We start from the raw sequence: 21,840 nt of genomic DNA on the forward strand, positions 1-21,840 counted from the left end.
TAAAAAATACACATACAACATATATATATATATTCATTTATATCCATGTGTCAGTATATATATATGTAAATATTTGTATATGTATATATGTGTATGCATGTGGGTGTATGCATTTGCATACCTACATATATGTATATATAAAAATCTTTAGATACAGAGCAAAATGTAGAAAGATAAGATGCAGAGATAGATATAAATATTTACCAAACAAATTTGTATATATCCAGCCTTGATCTGTCTCTTAATTTTGCAGCCTCCAGCTGGATATTTTGAGCTAGACATCATATGAACATCTCAGAATCAAATCACGCAAAAAGAACTCATCTAAGCCTCTTCACTACTGTAGGTGTTATCTCCTTCTCTATAATCTCCCAAGTTTAAAGCATCAAGCCGTTATTCAGTCAACACCTCATAACTGCTCAGTTTTTTAAGTATTGCCTATTATAATACCACATGATTTCTTGTATCTAACCTTTTTTTTTCTTGTACTTAATAGCCATTGAACTAGTTTTCACTTCTACCATTGCCATCATTCACCTCCATTACTGACATACCCTCCTAGTTGATCTAGGGGCAGTCAGTTGGTTCAGTGGATAGTGTGTCAGCCTGAGGTTAGGAAGACAGAGCTTCCTGAGTTCCAATCTGACTTCAGACACTTACAAGCTGTATGACCCTGGGAAGGTCACTTCATCCGGTGTGCCTCAGTTTCCTCCACTGTAAAATGAGCTGGAGAAGGAAATGCAAAACGATCCCAGTATCTTTGCTAATAAAACCCCAAAGTTAGTTACAAACCTGCCTGGACATAAATTGAAAAATTGAACAATAAGAACTACTTAGTTGGTCTACCTCCAATATGTCCCCTCTACAATGCATTCTCCTTCACTTACCTGGCAAACTGATATTCCTGTACTACAGATGAGAGCGACACCAATGCAATGCCCTTACTACAGAACTTCCAATGAACCCAAAAGCCTCAAATATATCTTGCCCCTAAGATATAATACAAAGTCTTTTTTGAGCATTTAAAGCATTTGAAAATACGTCTTGAACAAAGGGTTTCCAATTGCTTCCAATTGTTTGCTTTATATTCCAGTCACATGACAGAGAGACAAGTCACATGCAGCCAATAGAATGACCAGTAAGAACATTCTTGGGGGCGGAGCCAAGATGGCAGAGTAGAAAGAGGCACATACACTACCTCCGAACCCACTGCCAATAAAATACCTGTGAAAAAAAAGATCCACCGGCGAATTCTGGAGCAGCAGAAGCCACAGAACGGAGCAGACGAGATTTCTGCTCCAGAGAGCCTGAAAACCTTTCACAAAAGGTCCCTCGCGCCCCAGACCTGGAGCAGAGCCCAACCCTGCCTCGGCGGCGAAGCAAGGAAAGGAGTGGATCCTAGCAGGCTTTAGGGACTGAATCTCCAGCAGCTGCGCGGGTCCCTCCACCCACAGGTGACAAGGGTCAGTGAGAGGGTCTCTTTGGGGGGTCGAGAGGGGAGTGGGGTGCCCCCATAACTCAGGCCCCCTCGGGAGGCAGCAGTGGAGGCGGGAGCAGACCTGGGCTCCCTAAGCAGGCAGGACCCTGGATCCATTGTTGAAGGTCTCTACATAAACCGCTGAGGAAACAGAGCCCGTGAGGTGGCCCTGCCCCAACCTGAGCACGTGAACTTAATTTCACACTGAACAGCAGCCCTGCCCCCGCCCAAAGCCCTGAGGCTAGGAAGCAGCATTTGAATCTCAGACCCCAAGTGCTTGCTGGGCGGATCTGGAGGTAAAGTGGGGGTGGAGAGGACACTCAGAAGTCAAGTCACTGGCTGGGAAAATGCCCAGAAAAGGGAAAACAACAAGACTATAGAAGGTTACTTTCTTGGTGAACAGGCATTTCCTCCCTTCCTTTCTGATGAGGAAGAACAATGCTTACCATCAGGAAAAAACGCAGAAGTCAAGGCTTCTGTATCCCAGCCCACCCAATGGGCTCAGGCCATGGAAGAGCTCAAAAAGGATTTTGAAAATCAAGTTAGAGAGGTGAAGGAAAAACTGGGAAGAGAATTGAGTGACATGCAAGCAAAGCATGAAAAACAAGTAAACACCCTGCTAAAGGAGACCCAAAAAAATGCTGAAGAAAATAACACCTTGAAAAATAGCCTAACTCAATTGGCAAAAGAGGTTCAAAAAGCCAATGAGGAGACGAATGCTTTCAAAAGCAGAATTAGCCAAATGGAAAAGGAGATTCAAAAGCTCACTGAAGAAAATAGTTCTTTCAAAATTAGAATGGAACAGATGGAGGCTAATGACTTTATAAGAAACCAAGAAATCACACAACAAAACAAAAAGAATGAAAAAATGGAAGATAATGTGAAATATCTCATTGGAAAAACAACTGACCTAGAGAACAGATCCAGGAGATACAATTTAAAAATTATGGGCCTACTTGAAAGCCATGATCAAAAAAAGAGCCTAGACATCATCTTTCATGAAATTATCAAGAAAAACTGCCCTGAGATTCTAGAATCAGAGGGCAAAATAAGTATTCAAGGAATCCACAGAACACTTCCTGAAAGAGATCCAAAAAGAGAAACTCCTAGGAATATTGTGATCAAATTCCAGAGTTCCCAGGTCAAGGAGAAAATATTGCAAGCAGATAGAAAGAAACAATTCAAGTACTGCGGAAATACAACCAGGATAATACAAGATCTAGCAGCTTCCACATTAAGGGATCAAAGGGCGTGGAATAGGATGTCCCAGAAGTCAAAGGAACTAGGACTAAAACCAAGAATCACCTACCCAGCAAAACTGAGTATAATGCTTCAGGGGAAAAATTGGTCTTTCAATGAAATAGAGGACTTTCAAGCATTCTTGATGAAAAGACTAGAGCTGAAAAGAAAATTTGACTTTCAAACACCAGAATGAAGAGAAGCATGAAAAAGCAAACAGCAAAGAGAAGTCATAAGGGACTTTACTAAAGCTGAACTGTTTACATTCCTACATGGAAAGACAATATTTGTAACTCTTGAAACATTTCAGTATCTGGGTACTGGGTGGGATTACACGCACACACACATGCACATGCACACGCACACACACATAGAGACAGAGTGCACAGAGTGAACTGAAGAGGATGGGATCATATCTTAAAAAAATGAAATCAAGCAGTGAGAGAGAAATATATTGGGAGGAGAAAGGGAGAAATGGAATGGGGCAAATTATCTCATAAAAGAGGCAAGCAAAAGACTTATTAGTGGAGGGAAAAAGAGGGGAGGTGAGAGAAAAACATGAAGTTTACTCTCATCACCTTCCACTAAAGGAAGGAATAAAATGCACACTCATTTTGGTATGAAAACCTATCTTACAATACAGGAAAGTGGAGGATAAGGGGATAAGCAGGGTGGCGGGGGATGATGGAAGGGAGAGCATGGGGAGGAGGGAGCAATTTGAGGTCAACACTCATGGGGAGGGACAGGATCAAAAGAGAGAACAGAAGCAATGGGGGACAGGGTAGGATGGAGGGAAGTATGATTAGTTCTTACACAACACTACTGTTATGGAAGTCATTTGCAAAACTACACAGATTTGGCCTATATTGAATTGTTTGCCTTCCAAAAGGAAGGGGTGGAGAGGGAGGGAGGGCAGATTGGCAGACAGGAGCAATTAGAACGCTTGGTGTTTTGAGGTGGGGGAGGGAACAAAAGAGGAGGAAATTTGGAACCCAAAATTTTGTGAAAATGAATGTTAAAAGTTAAATAAATAAATAAATTAAAAAAAAAGAACATTCTATTTCTAACTCTTATTCTTTGCACTGACTCTTCCTCATGCCTGAAATGCATTTCTTCTCCAATTCGTTTTACGATCTTTAATTTCCATCAAAGCTTACCTTGGATTACTCCTTCTGAGAAGTCTCTTCTGATACCCCTACCTGCAGATGCCCCACTCCTTCTGAGATTATTTCTAACTTTTATTTATTGAAGTATCTCTGTACCCCTAGTTTTCTTGATCATTTCTTTGAATCATTTCCCCAGGAAATGAATAGTATAAGCCAAGACACATGACCCATTTTATCTGATCTAATCATTCCAGAATCCAGCTCCCAACCCTGCGGTAGAGGAAGTTTTCTTTAAGGCATAGAGTATTTTTCATGTACTTTGTTATACTCAATATCTCTCAAAGTGTCTTTTACTTAAGCTGTCAGTATATATTTGATGAATGAATGAATGAATGAATAATTCACAGGCAATGCAATAATGCTGGATTTTGGGTGACAAAGACCAAAGTTTCTCTCCTACCTCTAATGCTTAGTAGGTAAGTGATACCAGGCAAACAATTTAATTTCTCTGTCTCAAGAAACACCTTAGGACTTATTGAAGTTTAGATACCTTTTGTTATGTGGCTGTTGGATGGATTTCCAACACTGGAATAACCATTCCAATTAAATTTCTAAAACTCAAAATTCATATTTTTATGCTCATTGTTCATATGATATACTGACAGATCTGACTACACCACTCACTAACAGTACAAAGTTAATCAAATCACTTGATTTTTTTTACAAAATGTATAAATGAACAAATGTAAGAGAGATAAAGTTATCCAAAGTAACTATTAAAAGTCACAATCATTGACAATGAGGTGAATCAGGATAAGTAGCAAAGAGGAGTTTGTATTTTTTCGTGAGCTTTGAAGTAGGCTGGTCAATCCTGGAGACAGAGGTTAGGGTGGGAGACACCACACCCAGAGAATCTCAAAATTTCAGAGAAGACCTCAACATCCAAATAATCAAGCCTATATCCTTAAAGAATACTCACTATTACATACCTGATAAAGAAACATGTAGCCTCTGCTTGTAGAATGATGAGAACTACTTCTTTTCCTCCTTCTCCTCCTCTTCTTCGTCTTTCTCCTATTTCAACTCCTCCTCCTCATCCCCCCATCATCATTGCTACTACTACATTGATGACAATGACTACTATGACTACAAGTATAGTTTTCATACCATTACTTCTTCTCCTACACCCACCCTCTTATAACTTGCATCAGTATTCTGCTTCCTCTCTTCTGTTTACTTTATAATTCATGAAAGTCTTCCTGAAATAATTGTGTCTAGAACCAAACAGCACTTTAGATGAGTTCTGATAAGATAAGAATATCTCCTAACTGTCCCTTCCCTGTTCCTGAAATACACATTTCTCTTGAGTCACCACAAGAATCCATTGGCTTCTCTGTAGTTATGGTTATGTTATATGGTTGATCTACTGAGCTTAAGCATATTAAAATCCCTAGATTTAAAAAAAAAACACCTAAATATCAAAATATGGCTCCTTCTTCACAGATTTTTAAACTTTAGTTTAATATCACCCAAAGGCAAGAACTTACATTTGGCCTTATTGAATTTGATCTTAAATTCATCCCACTGCTTTAGGCTGCTTAGGAAATTTTGAATTTTGACTCTGTAGTCCTCTATGACAGAGGTTCCTATGTAATCCTCACCAATCTCTCTAAATTAATTTGAATTATGATAAACATTCCATGCATACATTACATTGCCAGGCCTAGAGGCCTGAGGGCTACCCGAGTCTTCCCTTACCTCTATCAGAGGTCTTCGGCTGGCCAAACCGGATGCTTGTATGAGAGAAAGGACGTTCCAGAGTCGAACAAAGGTTGAGCTTTATTTCAGGGTCTAGTTACAAGTGCAGGGGAATTCTTCCTTAGGAGGGAGCGAAGAATCTCCCAAGGAGGCAAAGATCTTACAATAAGAGATTGGAAGTAGAAGTATAAGTGGGGAGAGAGGGGCAGGGGAGAGAGGAGAGAGGAAAAGCGGAGCCTTGTTGTCCTCACACGTGGCCCCTCCGCCCAAGAGAACTTTCAGGCTTTCCTGATCCTACTTAAGCTCTCCAGCCGCATAGTTTGCATCTGAATACCGTGCTGTTAGGTGTGCCCAGATCCGGGACAATCTCGAGGGCGGGGAGAGCTCTCTCCCATCACGTCTCTCACGTGAAGAGGCAGAAATACACGAGATAGCTCGATTCACCTCGATTCCCAGTCGTTTCCTGGGGGGGCCTCGTGAGAACTCTAAGATTTAGAAGTTCCCACCTTTACCCGCCCGAGACTGTCCACATGGAATTGAGCTTCCATCCCCAGCATTACATGAATCATGTTAAAGGTGCTAAATGACACAGATCCAAAGACAAATCCCTGTAAAATCCCCCTGAGGTCTTATTTCCATGCTGACATTGAATAGTTAACAATATGTCTTTATTACCACCATTCAAGCACTTACAGATTCATTTGATTGTATTATCATCAATCTCATCCACAAGGAGGAGATAACTGATCAAAAACTTAACTTAAATCTAGATGTCTAAATAAATTATATCTTCCAATTTCCCCTCATCTACAGACTTCAATTATCCTTTAATGAAAAATAAACTAAAAATTTTGCCATATGTTTCATGCAGTTGAGCTACATAATGTCAGATTTGCCTTCCATCTCTGATAGTCACTGATCTAATTGTATTGGTAATGTAAATTGAAATTCCTGTTAGATTTGGAATCGAAAGGTTTGCTCCAGATTTTCAAGCTTATAAATAGTAAATCTACAGATATGAGGAGAGCCACTTAGCAAATTAGACTTTCTTATCTTCATCTATAAGCTATGGGGATATACCAGGTGTCCTTTAACTACATTACCATCACAAATTTGATGATACTAGGAAATATCATATAAAAAGCAATGCCATTTTCAATCAGGCACTAAAATACCCATGATCCATGAGTCTTCTCAATACAACTACCTAGCAATTCCTTTGTTTTGGGTGATGTCCCTTCTTTAGACTTTAATTTTTTTCGGGGGGGGGGTACAAACTACCATAACTTCCATAAAGGAAAACCTATAGAAGGAAAGATTGAGTCACTATATTTATAAAACTATTTATCAAACTCTGCACCGAAGGCATCAGCATTGAACCCTCCTCACATACATGCTCATGGAGAAATTAGTTCCCTTACAGATGCACAAGTGTTGTTTCTTTTCCTATCTCTGTCACCATAACTTGCCAGAAAGTGTGCAGGAGTTACTGTATAGGGATCACAGTGCCTCTCTCTAGCTAAGATTGATTATTTTGTTTAAAACTGGATTTGAAGTCAGAATCTCACCTATTTTACTTCCTATTATTTTGACTTTGGACATATCATTTGATGTACCAGAAATTCAGTTCCTTATCTATGAAGAGGTTCAATTGAAATATATCTTTCCTATCTTGCATTTCTAAAAAGCTTACCTTTTGCAGGACTGGATAAAACTGGCATTGAACAAGATAAAGAATGAGAGTTGAAGTGGATCTGTAGAAACTGAAATATATGACGTAATTCTCCACCTCGTGCTTTGCAGAAAGATTTGAATTATCATACACAACTTAGAGATGGGAAAACAAAAAGAAACAAAACCTTCAGAGTTACAGAAAAGAGGCACTATTCAATGCAGTTTGTAATAAATCATAGTTTAATTTCATGGGAAATCTCTCTCCAGAAAGACAAGCAGTTAAAACAATTCTCATCTTGTGATGAAGGTAGAATGAAACAACAACATTAAATGCTGTTTCATTTTTGCAATAGATTCTCATTAAAGATGTGTCTCCATTGACTGGTAGGTTAATCAGCATGAGAGTGAGCTCACTTTTTCAAAATGAGGTGGGGGAAGAACAGCAGCTGAGTCAGGAAGAGTTAATAGTGATTAGAGAAAATCAGTTCATAATAACCACCAGCACAGTGATTATATCACTAAAGCAGACAGTAGGGAAAAATGTAGTGGCACCCATAAAATAATAGTGAAATCCATCAATCTTTACTAGCTTTGGAAAATACAATGATAAAAAGGAATCAATGGTAGAGGAGATCCTTGCTGCCCCAGAAAAATCTGATTCCTACTGAAGTATTTGTCACCAACGAATCACAAATATAAGGACGATTGAAAAGTTACCCATTGTTAACGTGTTCCTAACACCCAGAAACAATCCCTGAAGATTTCTAACTTTGCAGTAATATACAAAAATTTCTTCTGAATTTGACTTCAAAGAACTTAAGAATAATGTCTAACTCTACTCTTCATACCCTATTTAACTTCTGTTTGTTCATCTCATCTCTGTGGGCCCAGCTATTTGCATTTTTTAAATTTTTAAATTTTTTTTTTAGTTTTTTCTCTTTTATTTACTTTCAGTGTTCTACAATCACTACTATATAACTTAGATTTTTTCCCTCCCTCTCTTTCCCCCATCCATCCCCTCTCCCTCCCCGAGATGGGATGCAATTTTATGTAGTTCCTACATATACATTCTTATTAAATACATTTTCAAGATAGTCATGTTGTACAGAAGAAATAAAATGGATGGGAGAAATCATATAACAAAACAAAACGTAATACAAAAGAAAATGATCTGCTACATTCTGGGATTTGATTCCATAGTTACTTCTCTGGTTATGGAAACCATTTTGCCTTAAAACACTGTTAGGAACTTTTTTAAATCTTTGCATTGCAATGAAGTTTTAAGTCTACCAGAAAAAAAATCCTCGCATACTGTGGTGGTTACTGTGTACAAATTTCACTCAGCATCGCTTCATATAACTATTTCCAGGCCTCTATGAAGTCTTCCTGTTCATCCTATCTTATAGAAAAATAGTATTCCATTGCATTCATATATCTTAATTTATTCAGCCATTCCCCAATTGATGGACATCCCCTTGATTTCCAAATTTTGACCACTACAAACAGTGCTGTTATAAATATTTTTATACGTGTGGAACTTTTCCCCATCTTTATGATCTTTTGGGGATATAGTCCTAGAAGCGGTATTGCTGGGTCAAAGGGTATGCACATTTTTGTGGTCCTTTGGGCACAATTCCAAATTGCTCTCCCAAATGGATGGATCACAGCTCCACCAACAATGAATTACCCTTCCAACTCTCCCACATCTTCTCCACCATTTATCATGTTCCTATTTTGTCATGTTTGCCAATCTCATAGGTGTGATATGGTATCTCGGAGTTATTTGATTTGCATTTCTCTAATCAACAGTGATTTAGAGCATTTTTTTCATATGTCTATAGATATATTTAATTTTTTCCTCTGAAAACTGCCTGTTCAATGGTTCTTTTGACCGTTTATAAAACGTGGAATGATTTGTATTCTTATACATTTCACTCATTTCTCTCTATATTTTAGAAATGAAGTGTTTATCACAGACACTACTTGCAAAAATTCTTTCCCAGTTTTCTGCTTCCTTTCTTATCTTGGTTGCATTGGGTTTGGTTGTGCAAAAACTTTTCAGTTTACAGTCATCAAAATTATTCATTTTGCACCTAATAATGCTCTCTATCTCTTCTTTAATCTAAAATTATTCCCTTCTCCATAAATGTGATAAATCCTTGCTCCACTAATTTGTCTATAGTATCAGTCTTTATGCCTAGATCATGTACCTACTTCTACTTTTTTCTTGTGTATGATGTCAGGTATTGGGCTATGCCTAGTTTGTGCTGCACTGTTATCCGGTTTTCCCAGTAATTTTTGTCAAACAGTGATTTCTTATCCCAGAAGCTGGCATCTTTGTGCTTATCAAGCAGTATATTGCTATATTCATTGCTTACTGTGTCTTGAGTACCCAGCTTATTCCACTTCTTCACCCATCTGTTTCTTAGACAGTACCAAGTTGTTAGGTTAATTGCTGCTTTAAAATACAATTTCAGATCTGGTAGAGCTAATCCACCCTCCCCAGCATTTCTTTTCATTAGTTCCTTTGACATTTTGGACCTTCTGTTCTTCCAGATTAATTTTGATATTCTTTTTCCCAGCTCTTTAAAATAACTATCTGACAGTTTCATTGGTAGGACACTGAGTAAGTAAATTAATTTAGGCATAATTGTCATTTTTATTATATTGACTCAGCCTGCCAAAGAGCAACTGATGTTTTTCCACTTACTGAGATCTGACTTTATTTGTGCACAAAGTGTCTTGCAACTGTGCTCATATAGTCCTGGATTTGTTTTGGCCGGTAGACTCTTAAATATTTCGTGGTGTATACCTTAGCTTTAAATGGGATTTCTTTTCCTATCTCTTACTATTGGGTATTGTTAGTAGTGTATAAAATGCAAAAATTTTCTGTGGATTTATTTTGTACACTGGAACTTTGCCAAAGTTATTTATTATTTCAAGTGTTTTTTACTTCAATCTCTGAGGTTCTCCAAGTATATCATCATATCATTTGCAAAGAATGATAACATAGTTTTTTCTTTGACTATTCTACTTCATTCAATTTCTTTTTCTCCTCTAATTGAAGCAGCCAATATTTCTAGTAACATATTGAATAATCGTGGTGGTAAAGGGCATCCTTGTTTCACCCCTGATCTTATTGGGAATGCATCTAGGTTATCTCCATTGCATGTAATGTTTATTAAATGTTTTAGGTAGATATAGCTTATTATTTTATGGAAAGTTCCATTTATTCCTATGCTTTCCAGCGTTTTTAATAGAAATTGGTGATGTATTTTTTCAAAAGCTTTTTCTGTGTCTATTGAGACAATCCTGTGGTTTCAGTTAGGTTTCTTGTTTATATGATCAATAATGGTAGTAGTTTTCCTAATACTGAAGCTGCCCTCCATTGCTGGTATGAATCTTACCTGATCATATTGTATTTTTCTCGTGATAAGTTGCTACATTCTTTTTGCTAAAGTCTTATTTAAATTTTTTTGCATCTATCTTCAGTAGAGAAATTTGTCTATAATTTTCTTTCTCTGTTTTGGCTCTTCCTGGTTTAGGCACCAAAAGCACATTTGTATCACAGAAAGAATTTGGGAGGACTCCTTCTTCCCCAATTTTCCCAAATAGTCTGTTTAGTATCAGAATTAACTGTTCTTTAAATATTTGATAGAATTCACTTGTAAGTCCATCTGACCCTGGAGATTTCTTCCTAGGGAGTTCATTGATGGCTTCTTCAGTTTCTTTTTCTGAGATGGGGTTGTTTAAGCATTCAACTTCATCTTCTGTTAATTTGGGCAATTTATACAAATTTTAAAAATTATCATCTATCTCCCTTTAGTCTTTGGAAATTATGGCCATAAAGTTGGCAGAACTATTTTCTTATTATTGTTTTAACTTCCTTCTCTTTGGAGGTGAGTTCACCTTTTTCCTTTTTGATATTGGAAATTTGGCTTTCTTCTTTCTTTTTTTAAATAAAATTGACAAAGGTTTATCAAGTATATCGGTTATCTTCATAAAACCAATTCTCAGTTTTATTCATGAGTTCAATATTTTTTTAATTTCAATTTTATTAATCTCTCCTTTGGTTTTCAGTATTTCTAATGTGGGGTTCACTTGGGGATTTTCAATTTGCTGTTTTTCGAGCTTTTTCAACTGCATGCCCAATTTATTGATCTTCTCTTTCTCTATTTTATTCATGTAGTCATTCAAAGATATAAAGCTTCCCTTAATAACTGTTTTTACATTATCCCATAAATTTTGGTTGGCTGTCTAATTATTTTCATTCCCTTGAATATAGTTGTTGATTGTTTCTATGATTTGTTGTTTAACCCACTCCTTCTTTAGGATTAGATTATTTAGTTTCAAGCTTATTTTTTGTTTATCTTTCCACGGACTTGTTCATATAATTTTTATTGCATTGTGATCTGAGAAGAATGCATTGACTATCTCTTCCTTTTGACACTGGATTGTGAGATTCTTATGCCCTAGTATATGGTCAACTTTTGTATATGTGCCATGTACCACTGAGAACAATGTATATTCCTTTCTATCCCCATAAAATTTTCTCCAGAGATTTATCATACCTACCTTATCTAGAGTTTTATCCAACTCCTTAACTTCTTTCTTGCTTATTTTGAGGTTAGATTTATCAATTTCTGAGAGGGGGAATTTGAGGTCCCCCACCAGTATACTTTTGCTGTCTATTTCTTCCTGTAACTCCATTAACTTCTTCTCTGAGAATTTGGATGCAAGTTGGAGCATATATGTTTAGTAATGATATTTCTTCATTGTCTATGGTGCCTTTTAGCAGGATATAGTTTCCTTCCTTATCACTTTTGAATAGGTCTATTTCTGCTTTTGCTTTTTCTGTGATTAGGATTGATAAATCCACTTTCTTACATCAGCTGAAGCAAAATATATTCTTCTCCAACCTTTTATCTTTACCCCCTGTGTATCCCGCCACTTCAAAAGTCTTTCTTGTAAACAACATATTGTTGTATTAAGACTTTTAATACATTCTGCTAGCCGTCTCTCTTTTATGGGAGATTTCATTCCATTCACATTCACAGTTATGATTACTACCTATGTCTTTCCTTCCATCTTCTTTCCCACCATTTGTGCTTTTAATTCTCCCTTCTCCCTTCCCTTCCACAATAAAATTTTAATTTTTCACCACCACCACCGGCAGTCTTCCCTTACTTCTTTTACTCCTTTTCCCCCTCCAGTTTACTCCCCTTTACCCTTACTAATTCTTCCCTCCATTTTTTGCTCCCCTCCCTTTTCTTCCCCCCTTCCTCTCTACTGCCTGTAGAGGTAGTTAGATTTATATACTTAATCAAGTTTGCTGTTCCCTCCTTAAAACCAATCAGATGAGCGTACCTCTCAAACAATGTTCATCTCTGTTCCCTCTTTCCTTCTACTGTAATATAATTTTGTACTTCTTGCTGTTATGTAATTTACCATTTTCTGCTTCCTCCTTTTCACCTCTCCTGTTACAATCACTTTGCATTCTTAAATCACATTTTTGTCATCACATAATTTATTTTATACTCCTTCCCTCTATCTATGTATGTCCCTTTTATATTTCATAATAGACACACAATTCTCAAGATTAATGAGTATCATCTTCCTATATAGGGATGTAAAGAGTTTGCCAAAAATGAAAAACAAGTTTTTCTTTTCTGTGTTTGCCTTTTTATGCCTTTCTTAAGACCTGCATTTGAAGATTGAATTTTCTATTGAGTTTGGGCTTTTTTATCAGGAAGGCCAGGAATCTCTTATGTCATTCAATGTCCATCTTCTTGCCTGAACTGTTAGGCTGAACTTTGCTGGGTAATTGATCTTTGGTTGTAGTCCCAGCTCCTTTTCCTTATGGAACATCATATTGCAATTCCTTCGTTCTTTTAATGTAGAATTTGCAAGGTCCTGTGTGATCTTGACTATAGCCCCTTGTTATTTGAATGTTTTTTTTTTTCTGGCTGCCTGTCGTATTTTCTCTTTTACTTGATAGTTCTGGAATTTGGCAACAATATTTCTTGGTGTTTTCAGTTTGACGTTCCTTTGGATAGACGAATAGCGGGTTATTTCGATGATCGTTTTGCCCTCTGGATCTATCACTTCTGGATACTTTTCTGGACGATTTCCTGGAAGATAATGTCCAAGCTCCTTTTTTCATCTTGACTTTGTGGTAGGCCAATAATTGTTAAATTTTCTCTCCTTGATCTACTTTCTAGGTCAGTTGTTTTTTCAATTGGATATTGCACATTTTCTTCTATCTTCTCATTCCTTTTGATTTTGTGTGACTGATTCTTGATGCCTGATAAAGTCATTAGTTTCTACTTGCCCAATTCTAATTTTCATCAGATTGTTTTTTTCAGTTCACTTTTTTAAATTTTTTTAAAATTTTTTAACACAGTTTATAACAGATAAAGCAATTCAGACTTTTGGTCGGGTGATACATCTTTTTAAAGCATTTACAATATGGACCACAAAAAATTTTTTTAAACATAAGCCAATTGAGACACAGATAATATTTATGTTGCTAACTTCACAAACTCTTGATCTAATTGTCTCCACAGTATTGCTAAGAATTAAAGGACCCTAACTTACTGTTGTCGATCTAAAGTCCTATGCCCAATAGCTTAATTTTAGACAGCCTCAGATGTTCCCCTACCCATAATCTACAATTGAATAGATCTGGTATTAAGCTTACAAATCTTTTGACTATAGGAAATTGCCACCAAGAGTAGGGACATTAGAGGGAAACAATATCTCCACAACTTCATGTCAAGTCCAGGCAGGATTAGATTATCCACTTGCATTCAGTAAGGCTTAAAGTCTGCCAGGTGTCAGTGGGGAAATTTAGTCAGGAGAATCCCACCTCAGCCCATGCTGAACAGCTCTCCCACTCTTCCCTTGAGATCACCTATGCAGTTCACACCAGCATCTCATGAGCATACTGGCATCATGTAATGGAGGCTCAGACAGCCTTTTGTGCTTCCTGTACCTGGAGTTAGACTCAGAAGAACAGTCACTTGGCAGTCCCATAGCATCGACAAATGGCAAGGTCATATAATCAGGTTTAAAATACGATTCTAGTTTCACTTTGGCTAAGAAACATCTTTTAGGCAAGTCTTAAGTGGCTTACATGTCTTTCTATGCATGTTCTAGTTCCTGATTAAATGACAATCATAAAATCTAATTTACCATTAAAACCTTGACTTTTCCATCAATGCCAAATTTTATCAGAAGTTACCTTCCTCTTGTAAAGTTAGACTGAAATTCTTTTCTCCAAACTAAAGATGTCATTGATCTATTCTCACTAATTAATTCAGTGTATTGTTTTAATGGTAATTGCTTTGACCTCATTGTGTAACATGACCAATTATTCTCCCCATCACCCCCCTCCCCCTGCTTCCTAATATCTTGCATTCTGGTTGCTCCTTCCCTCAATGTACTCTCCCCTCCATCACACCCCACCGCTGTCCTATCCCCATCTTCTCTCTTTTCTTGCAGGGCAAGATAAATTTCCATACCCCATTCCCTGTAATTCTTATTTTCCGATTATATGCAGTAAAAATTCTCAACATTCGTTTCTACTACTTTGAATTCCAACTACTCTCCCTCCCCCCTCTCCCCAGTCCCACTAAGAAGGGAAGCAATTCAATACAGACTAAACATGTGTTGTTTTGCAAAAGACTTCCATAGTAATCATGTTGTGTAATACTAATTATATTGCCCTCTGACCTACCCTATCCCCTTTATTTTCCCCCCTACAATTGACCTTGTCCCTTCTTGAAAGTGTTTATTTCTAGTGACTCCCTTCTCCCATTTGCCCTCCCTTCCAAAATTCCCTTCGCTCCACTTGTTGCCTCCCCTCCTACTTTCCTGTGGTGTGATATAAATTTTCATATCAAATTTAGTGAGCATGTTATTCCTTCCTTCAGCAACATGTGGAGAGAGTAGCTTTATTCCCCCCCCCCCTCGTCTTCTCTCTTATCTCCTCTATTGAATAAGATTTTCCTTATCTCTTTTATGAATTACAGCCTGCCACCATTTCATTACTCCCTTTCTCTTCCCGGAATTTTCCTCCTTCACCCCTTCATTTTTATTTTATTTTATTTGTGTGTGTGTGTGTGTGTGTGTATGTGGATATCAACTCTTCTGAAATAACACACCCTGTACTCTCTATCTATGTACGTGTATGTGTGTGAGTGTATGTGTACAATCTCTCCAACTACCCAAATACTGAGACAAGATTCGAGTTAAAAATATTTTCTTTCCATGTAGTAATGTAAACAGTTCAGTTTAGAGAGCCTTTTATGATTTTCCTTTTTTCCCCTGTTTGTCTTTTCATGCTTCTCTTGATTCTTGTCTTGGGAAGTCAAATTTTTTAAATATAGATCTGGTCTTTTCCTCAACATGAAATCTTCAAATTTGTCTCTGTCACTGAATGTCCATTTTTTCCCTTGAAGTATTATATTCAGATTTGCTGGGTAGGTGATTCTTGGCTTCAATCCCAGTTTCTTTGACTTCTGAAATATCCTACTTCAAGCCCTTCGTTCATTTAATGTTGAAGCTGCCAGATCCTGTGTTATCCTGATTGTATTTCCACAGTACTCAAATTGTTTCTTTCTACCTGCTTGTAGTATTTTCTCCTTCATCTGGGAACTTTGAAATTTGGCCACAATATTCCTAGGAGTTTCTCTGTTCTGGTTTCTTTCAGGAGGTAAGCGATGAATTTTTTCAATATTCATTTTGCCCTCTGTTTCTGTAACATCAGGGCAGTTTTCCTTGATAATTTCATTGAAGATAGTGTCTAGGCTCTTTTTTTGATCATGGCTTTCAGGTAGTCCAATAATTTTTAAATTATTTCTCCTGGATCTATTTTCCAGGTCAGTTGTTTTTCAATGAGTTCTTTCACCTCATCTTCTATTTTTTTTTTAAATTTTTGGTTTTGTTTACTAACTTCTTGGTTTGACTAATAGTCATTCTTTTCCCTGAACTCAGTTCTCTCTTTCAGAGACCTATTTTGTTCAGTCAACTTTTGAACCTTCTCCTTCATTTGGCTAATTCTGCTTTTTAAAACCTCCTTCTCTTCGTTGGCTTTTTGGACCTCTTTTTCCAGTTGAGTTAGCCTCTTTTTAAAGCTTCTGTTCTTCCTCAGCTTTTTTTGGGTTCTCCTTTGGTAAGCTGCTAACTTGTTTTTTAAGGTCTTCTATTGCCTGAGCCAAGTTTAAGTCCCCTTTGGAGGGAGGGCCCTTGACTTCCTCTGACAGTATAAGTTGTTCTTCCTCACCTGAAGGGGTGAGGGGAGACACCTGTTCCCCAAGAAAGAAACCTTCTATGGTCTTATTTTTCCCTCCTTTTCTGGGCATTTTGCCAGCCAGTTACTTGACTTCTAAGTTTCCTCTCCACACCCACCTCGCCTTCAGATCATCCCAGCCAATGCTTCAGGGCTGAGACTCAAATACTGCTTCCGAGACTCAGGGCTTTTGGTGGGGGTGGGGCTGCTATTCAGTGTGAGATTAAGTTCAGATGCTTGAGTGGGGGCAGGGCAGCCACACAAGGGGCTCAGTTTCCTTCTAGAGTTTACGAGGAGACCTTCAACAATGGATCCCAGCTCCTGCCTGCTTTGGGAGCCCCTGTCTGGTGCTGCCTCCATTCCGAGGGGGCCTGAGTCATGGAGACATCCCGCTCCCCTCTCAGCTGGCCAAAAAGACGCTCCCACTGACATTTGGTGGCTGTGGGTGGAGAGGTCAGCGCTGCTGCTGGAGATTCTGTCCCTGAAGCCTGCTCGGATCTGCTTCCCTCGCTGCCACGTGGCCAAGGTACGGCTGTGCTCTGCTCCGGGTCTGGTGTGCAACAGAGCTTTCACATTGGTTTTTAAGGTCTCTCTGGAACAGAAATCTCCTCCACTTCATTGTTCTGTGGCTTCTGCTACTCCAGAATTTGTTGAGAGCTCTTCCTTTCAGGTATTTTATGGGCTGTGGGTTAGGAGCTAGCATATGTGTGTCTTTCTACTCTGCCATCTTGGCTCCTCCCTCCTCAGTTTACTTTTGCTTCTCCTGTTTCATCTGTCCAATTGTTACTTTTAAGGAGTTATTTTCTCCATTTTTTTAATTCCTTTTTTATTTATCCAATTTTCCCAGTTTGGTTTTCTGCTTCCTTTTCCATTTGTTCAATTTTCCTTTTTCAAGAGCTGTTCTCGTCAGTGAATTCTTTTTTCATGCTTTTAAAATCGTTGGCCAGTTTTTCTTCTATTTCCTTCTTCAGCTCTTCGAAGAGTGCTCTTTGTGCAGAGAGCAGTTCAAAGTTCCTTCTGAAGTTTCAGATGAGCATACAGTCTAAATACTAACCTCTGTGGTATTCATGTTTTGGTCCTTGTCTTCACAGAAAAATTCTATAGTCTTTTCCTTCTTCACTTCTTCTTACTCATAACGATTACACTTTGTGTATTGTGGCCTCTAGTTGTTTCAGTTAGAAGCTAAAGAACCTAGTGCTGAGCTGGCTGATGTGAGAAAGTGGAAGCCAGGTGACATTTTTGTTTTGTTTTGTTTTGTGTTTCCCTGGATTAGCCCTGGAGCTGCCACGTTAAGCGTGGGGGAGCAGTGATCTTGTTACAGGAGATATCCTTAGCTGAGCTAGAGCAAAGGTAAGCTCAGGGGTTGGTGATCCTGGCTGCCCTACCGTCTTCCCGTTTCTCCTTGAGCAGTAACGCTGGCCTGGGCTCCTGGTGTTAATTTTTGCGAGGCTCCACCCTCCTGTAGCTCTGTATTTCCTCCTTGGTCATTGAGGTGGGGCTGTCTTGGACAGCTCAGGTCCTCCACCATAGTAAGAGGAATACCCCTTAGTGATTTTCCTAATTGCATGTGCTATAGGACTGTTTTTCCGTTCTGTTGATCCCATTGGTCCAGAATTTTTCTGGGGAAATATTTTATGGTTCTTTCAAGGTAAACAAGGGGAGGAGGAGAGAGCATTTTCCAATCACTCTGCCATTTTGACTCCTGGAAGTTCAGTAGTTGACTTACAGGCTTTTGATCTGTGAGCTGCTTGCCTCAGGAACAGCTGCTGCAGGTACCTGGGGCTCGGGGACTCTCCCTTGCTCGGCTTTGCTGGACTCCCGCCCTGGGCTGCTATTTCACTGCTGTGCTGCAGCTGCTGCAGACCACCCTGGGACTATCCTGCTCAGCTCTGCCATGACCAGGACATGTTGCACTTTGTGCTGTGTGCTCCTCAATGCTCATGGAAAAGATCCTTCCTGTCAACATTCCAGTCTGTCCTGGTCTGTGAATCTTCCACCGTCTGTCTCTTCTTGGATTATACACCTCCAAAATTTGGTCATATTCTTTTTTTAGAGATACCTAAGGGGTTTGTCTAAGAGCTTTAGTGAATAGTTGCTTTCATTCCACAATCTATGCTCATTTATAAACTGAGAGAAAATATCTTTTAGTGGATCGACGGTCTGTAAGTTCCCTCATAGAGCTAAACCCTATGAGGTTCCTGCACTTTTATCTGAATAAGGAATTAGAATTTTAAATTACAAGAAAATTAGGGTTTTTTTTTTCATTTCACCCAGTCTTATATGAAGGCTGAGTAGATTTGTTGACTAATTTCAAAGGAGTAAAAAGATCTTGTAATCTCTATATACCTTCTTCAATCATATTTCAATATGACTATAATTCCTCCAATTATATATATGTTATTCATGTAAATAATTATAGCAATAACTGATAATGATATTATGAAAGCACGAAAAATCTATAGAATCATCTCTTTGGACCTCAGTACTTTTGGTTGCTTGGTGTCAAATAGAGTTGCTATGGAGGATCAGATTCAATGAGGCAGCAAGGATCTCCTCAGCCAGTGCAAAATGTCCAACATAACATTATTCAAACCCAGTAGGAACTTCTAATTGGTCTAAAATATTTGGTATTCTATCATCATCATCGATATTTACAATAACAGTAACCCATTTCATGCACTGTGCAAAGTGTTTTAAAAGTGTCCTCTAAATTGGTTATCGTGACTGTCAGGGAAGAATAGGACCAGTTATAATTCTTATTATACTGTGTCTGTCTGTGTTCATCCTTCAAAACGAAGAGTAGACCACGACCATGACATCAGAGAAATGATGAGATGATTAGCACTTTAGTTTCTTTTGAGTGAAGGAGAGCTATACAAAGTCACCAGCTTCACTTCGCCTCCTGGGTCATCTGTATTCAGTGATGATATATTCATCAGGATGCCTGGAGAAGATGCAGGATGCACTGGAAGAGCTTGATCTATTCAAATACACCCTTACACTGAGGTAATGCCCATTCAGTTAATAACTCTCTTTAAGAAGTAACCAGGGAATGACCCCTTTAATGAGAAAAAGGAAAAAAGTAAATCAAGCTGGGAGAGAAAGAGTGTAGGAAGATTCTCCAAAGTCATACAGCTAGTAAGTATCTGAGGACCTGTTTGAAATCAAGTCGTTTAGTCTCCAGGCTTGGTGCTCTATCAACATCTTTAACTCCTCTGATTAAAGCTTAATATATAGAATTAATTAAAAAATAAATACGAATATCTGAGTAGGTTAGGTCCCTGCAACCCGTGTGACTCTGGCTAAATCAAATCCCTTATTTTAATCTCCAGGGCATCTGGTATAAAATTTGGGCAAAATACTTCCAGAAATTCAATAAATATTTTTGTAAGGAAATCACATTGACTTAATTGAAAAGTCATAGGATGAATTATCTATTAGATATGGAATAATAAGAGCACAGAGATTTTAGCTGAGGTTCTATGTAAACTTTGCTTAAATTACAGATTCAGTTTTCTTCACCATGGACATCTCGGTGTGCTAACATTTACCAAATGATGTAATTAGTATTGAACATCATGTAGAAATTTCATTGATTTTAAATTCTTCTGTTGGACCACAGTCCAACTTATAAATGTGAAATTGTTCCTGGTGATGATAGTCAACTAAAAGTGATAAATCCTTATCATTGTAAAAGATTTAAAATTGTGTGTGACTTAGGAAATTGAAAAGATGTGTTACACAAAATGTGAGTGACTGGTAGCAAATTAAAAAAGCATTGGGCCAAAATTAGCCTAATAAAATCATATAATCCAAGAAATGTTTGACTGTAAAAACTTGTATGTGTTCATCCTTCATTGCCAAAGAAGACCATGTCATCAAAGAAATAATGACATGACTTGCACCTGACTTTGCTTTGAGTGAGGGAGGTCTGTGCAGGTCACCAGCCTCACTTCTCCTCCAGAGCCATCTGAATCCAGTGACCAAGTATTCATCAGGATGACTGGAGATGACCCAGGATGAGGCAATTGGGGTTAAGTGACTTGCCCAAGGTCACACAGCTAGTGAGCGCCAAGTGTCTGAGGTGAGATCTGAACTCAGGTCCTCCTGACTCCTGCACTGGTGCTGTATCCACTGCACCACCCAACTGCCTCACCACTAAAGTATCAAAAGTTCTAAAACTGACCTACTCACTTTCCTCTGAATATTGCAATATGTTGAGGAAACCTGTTAACAAGTTGGGGACAGCTTTTGTGGAATGATTTTGAGGGACATGGACAAAAACTTCACCCATAATTATTTGATTTGGACATGACCCAAAATAAGATGGAACAGCATGTTTACTTAACGACATTCAGAAGTAAAAATGAATTCATTGACACAGCTTTGCTTGATTTCAAGAGATAAATTTAGTATGGATAATGCAGCAACAAGAAATATAAACAGGTACTACTCACCAGGTACTGGTATGTGGCAGAGATAGTTTTACCCTCCATAAGCTTATAGTATAACTGGTTCAACTGCCCTCCATAAGCTTATATGCTAGCTGGTGCAACTGACACACTCACAGATAAATAACTGTTCTCATTCATACAATTCGACAACATTTATCAAATATCTTCTGTGTGGAACGGACAGGCTTAACATGTTGTACATAAAGACAAAAATGAGAAATCATTCCTATTTTCAAGGAGCTTGTCTTCTACTCAAAGATAGTATTCCTCAAAAGATAGCTAAGAAATAGAGATAGGGGGGCAGAGCCAAGATGGTGGAGTAGAAAGACGCAAATACACATAGCTTCGAACCCACAACCCATAGAACATTTGCATAAAGTAACTCACGGCGAATTCTGGAGCAGTGAGGCCACAGAATAGTGGACCGAAGGAGATTTCTGTTCCAGAGGGACCTGCAAACCTCTTGCAAAAGGTCCGTCGAGCTGCAGACGCGGAGGCCATCACAGACCTGCAGCGGCCGCGGCCGTGTCACCAAGAGGAACAGATCTGAGCAGGCTTCAGGGACGGGATCTCCAGCGGTAGCACAAGTCCCTCCACCCACAGGTGACGGGGGTCCGTGAGAGAGTCTCTTTGGCGGGTCGAGGGGGGAGTGGGGTGCCCCCATGGCTCGGGCCCCCTTGGGAGACAGAAGCTGAGGGGCGGTGGCAGACGGGGGCTCCCCAAGCAGGCAGGAGCCTGGATCCATTGTTGAAGGTCTGTGCATAAACTCCCTGAGGGAACTGAGCATGAGAGGCTGCCCTGCCCCGACCTGACCACCTGAACTTAATCTCACACTGAATA

The sequence above is a fragment of the Notamacropus eugenii genome, chromosome Y, assembly GCF_028372415.1.
Source record: "Notamacropus eugenii isolate mMacEug1 chromosome Y, mMacEug1.pri_v2, whole genome shotgun sequence".
Classification (NCBI taxonomy): domain Eukaryota; kingdom Metazoa; phylum Chordata; class Mammalia; order Diprotodontia; family Macropodidae; genus Notamacropus; species Notamacropus eugenii.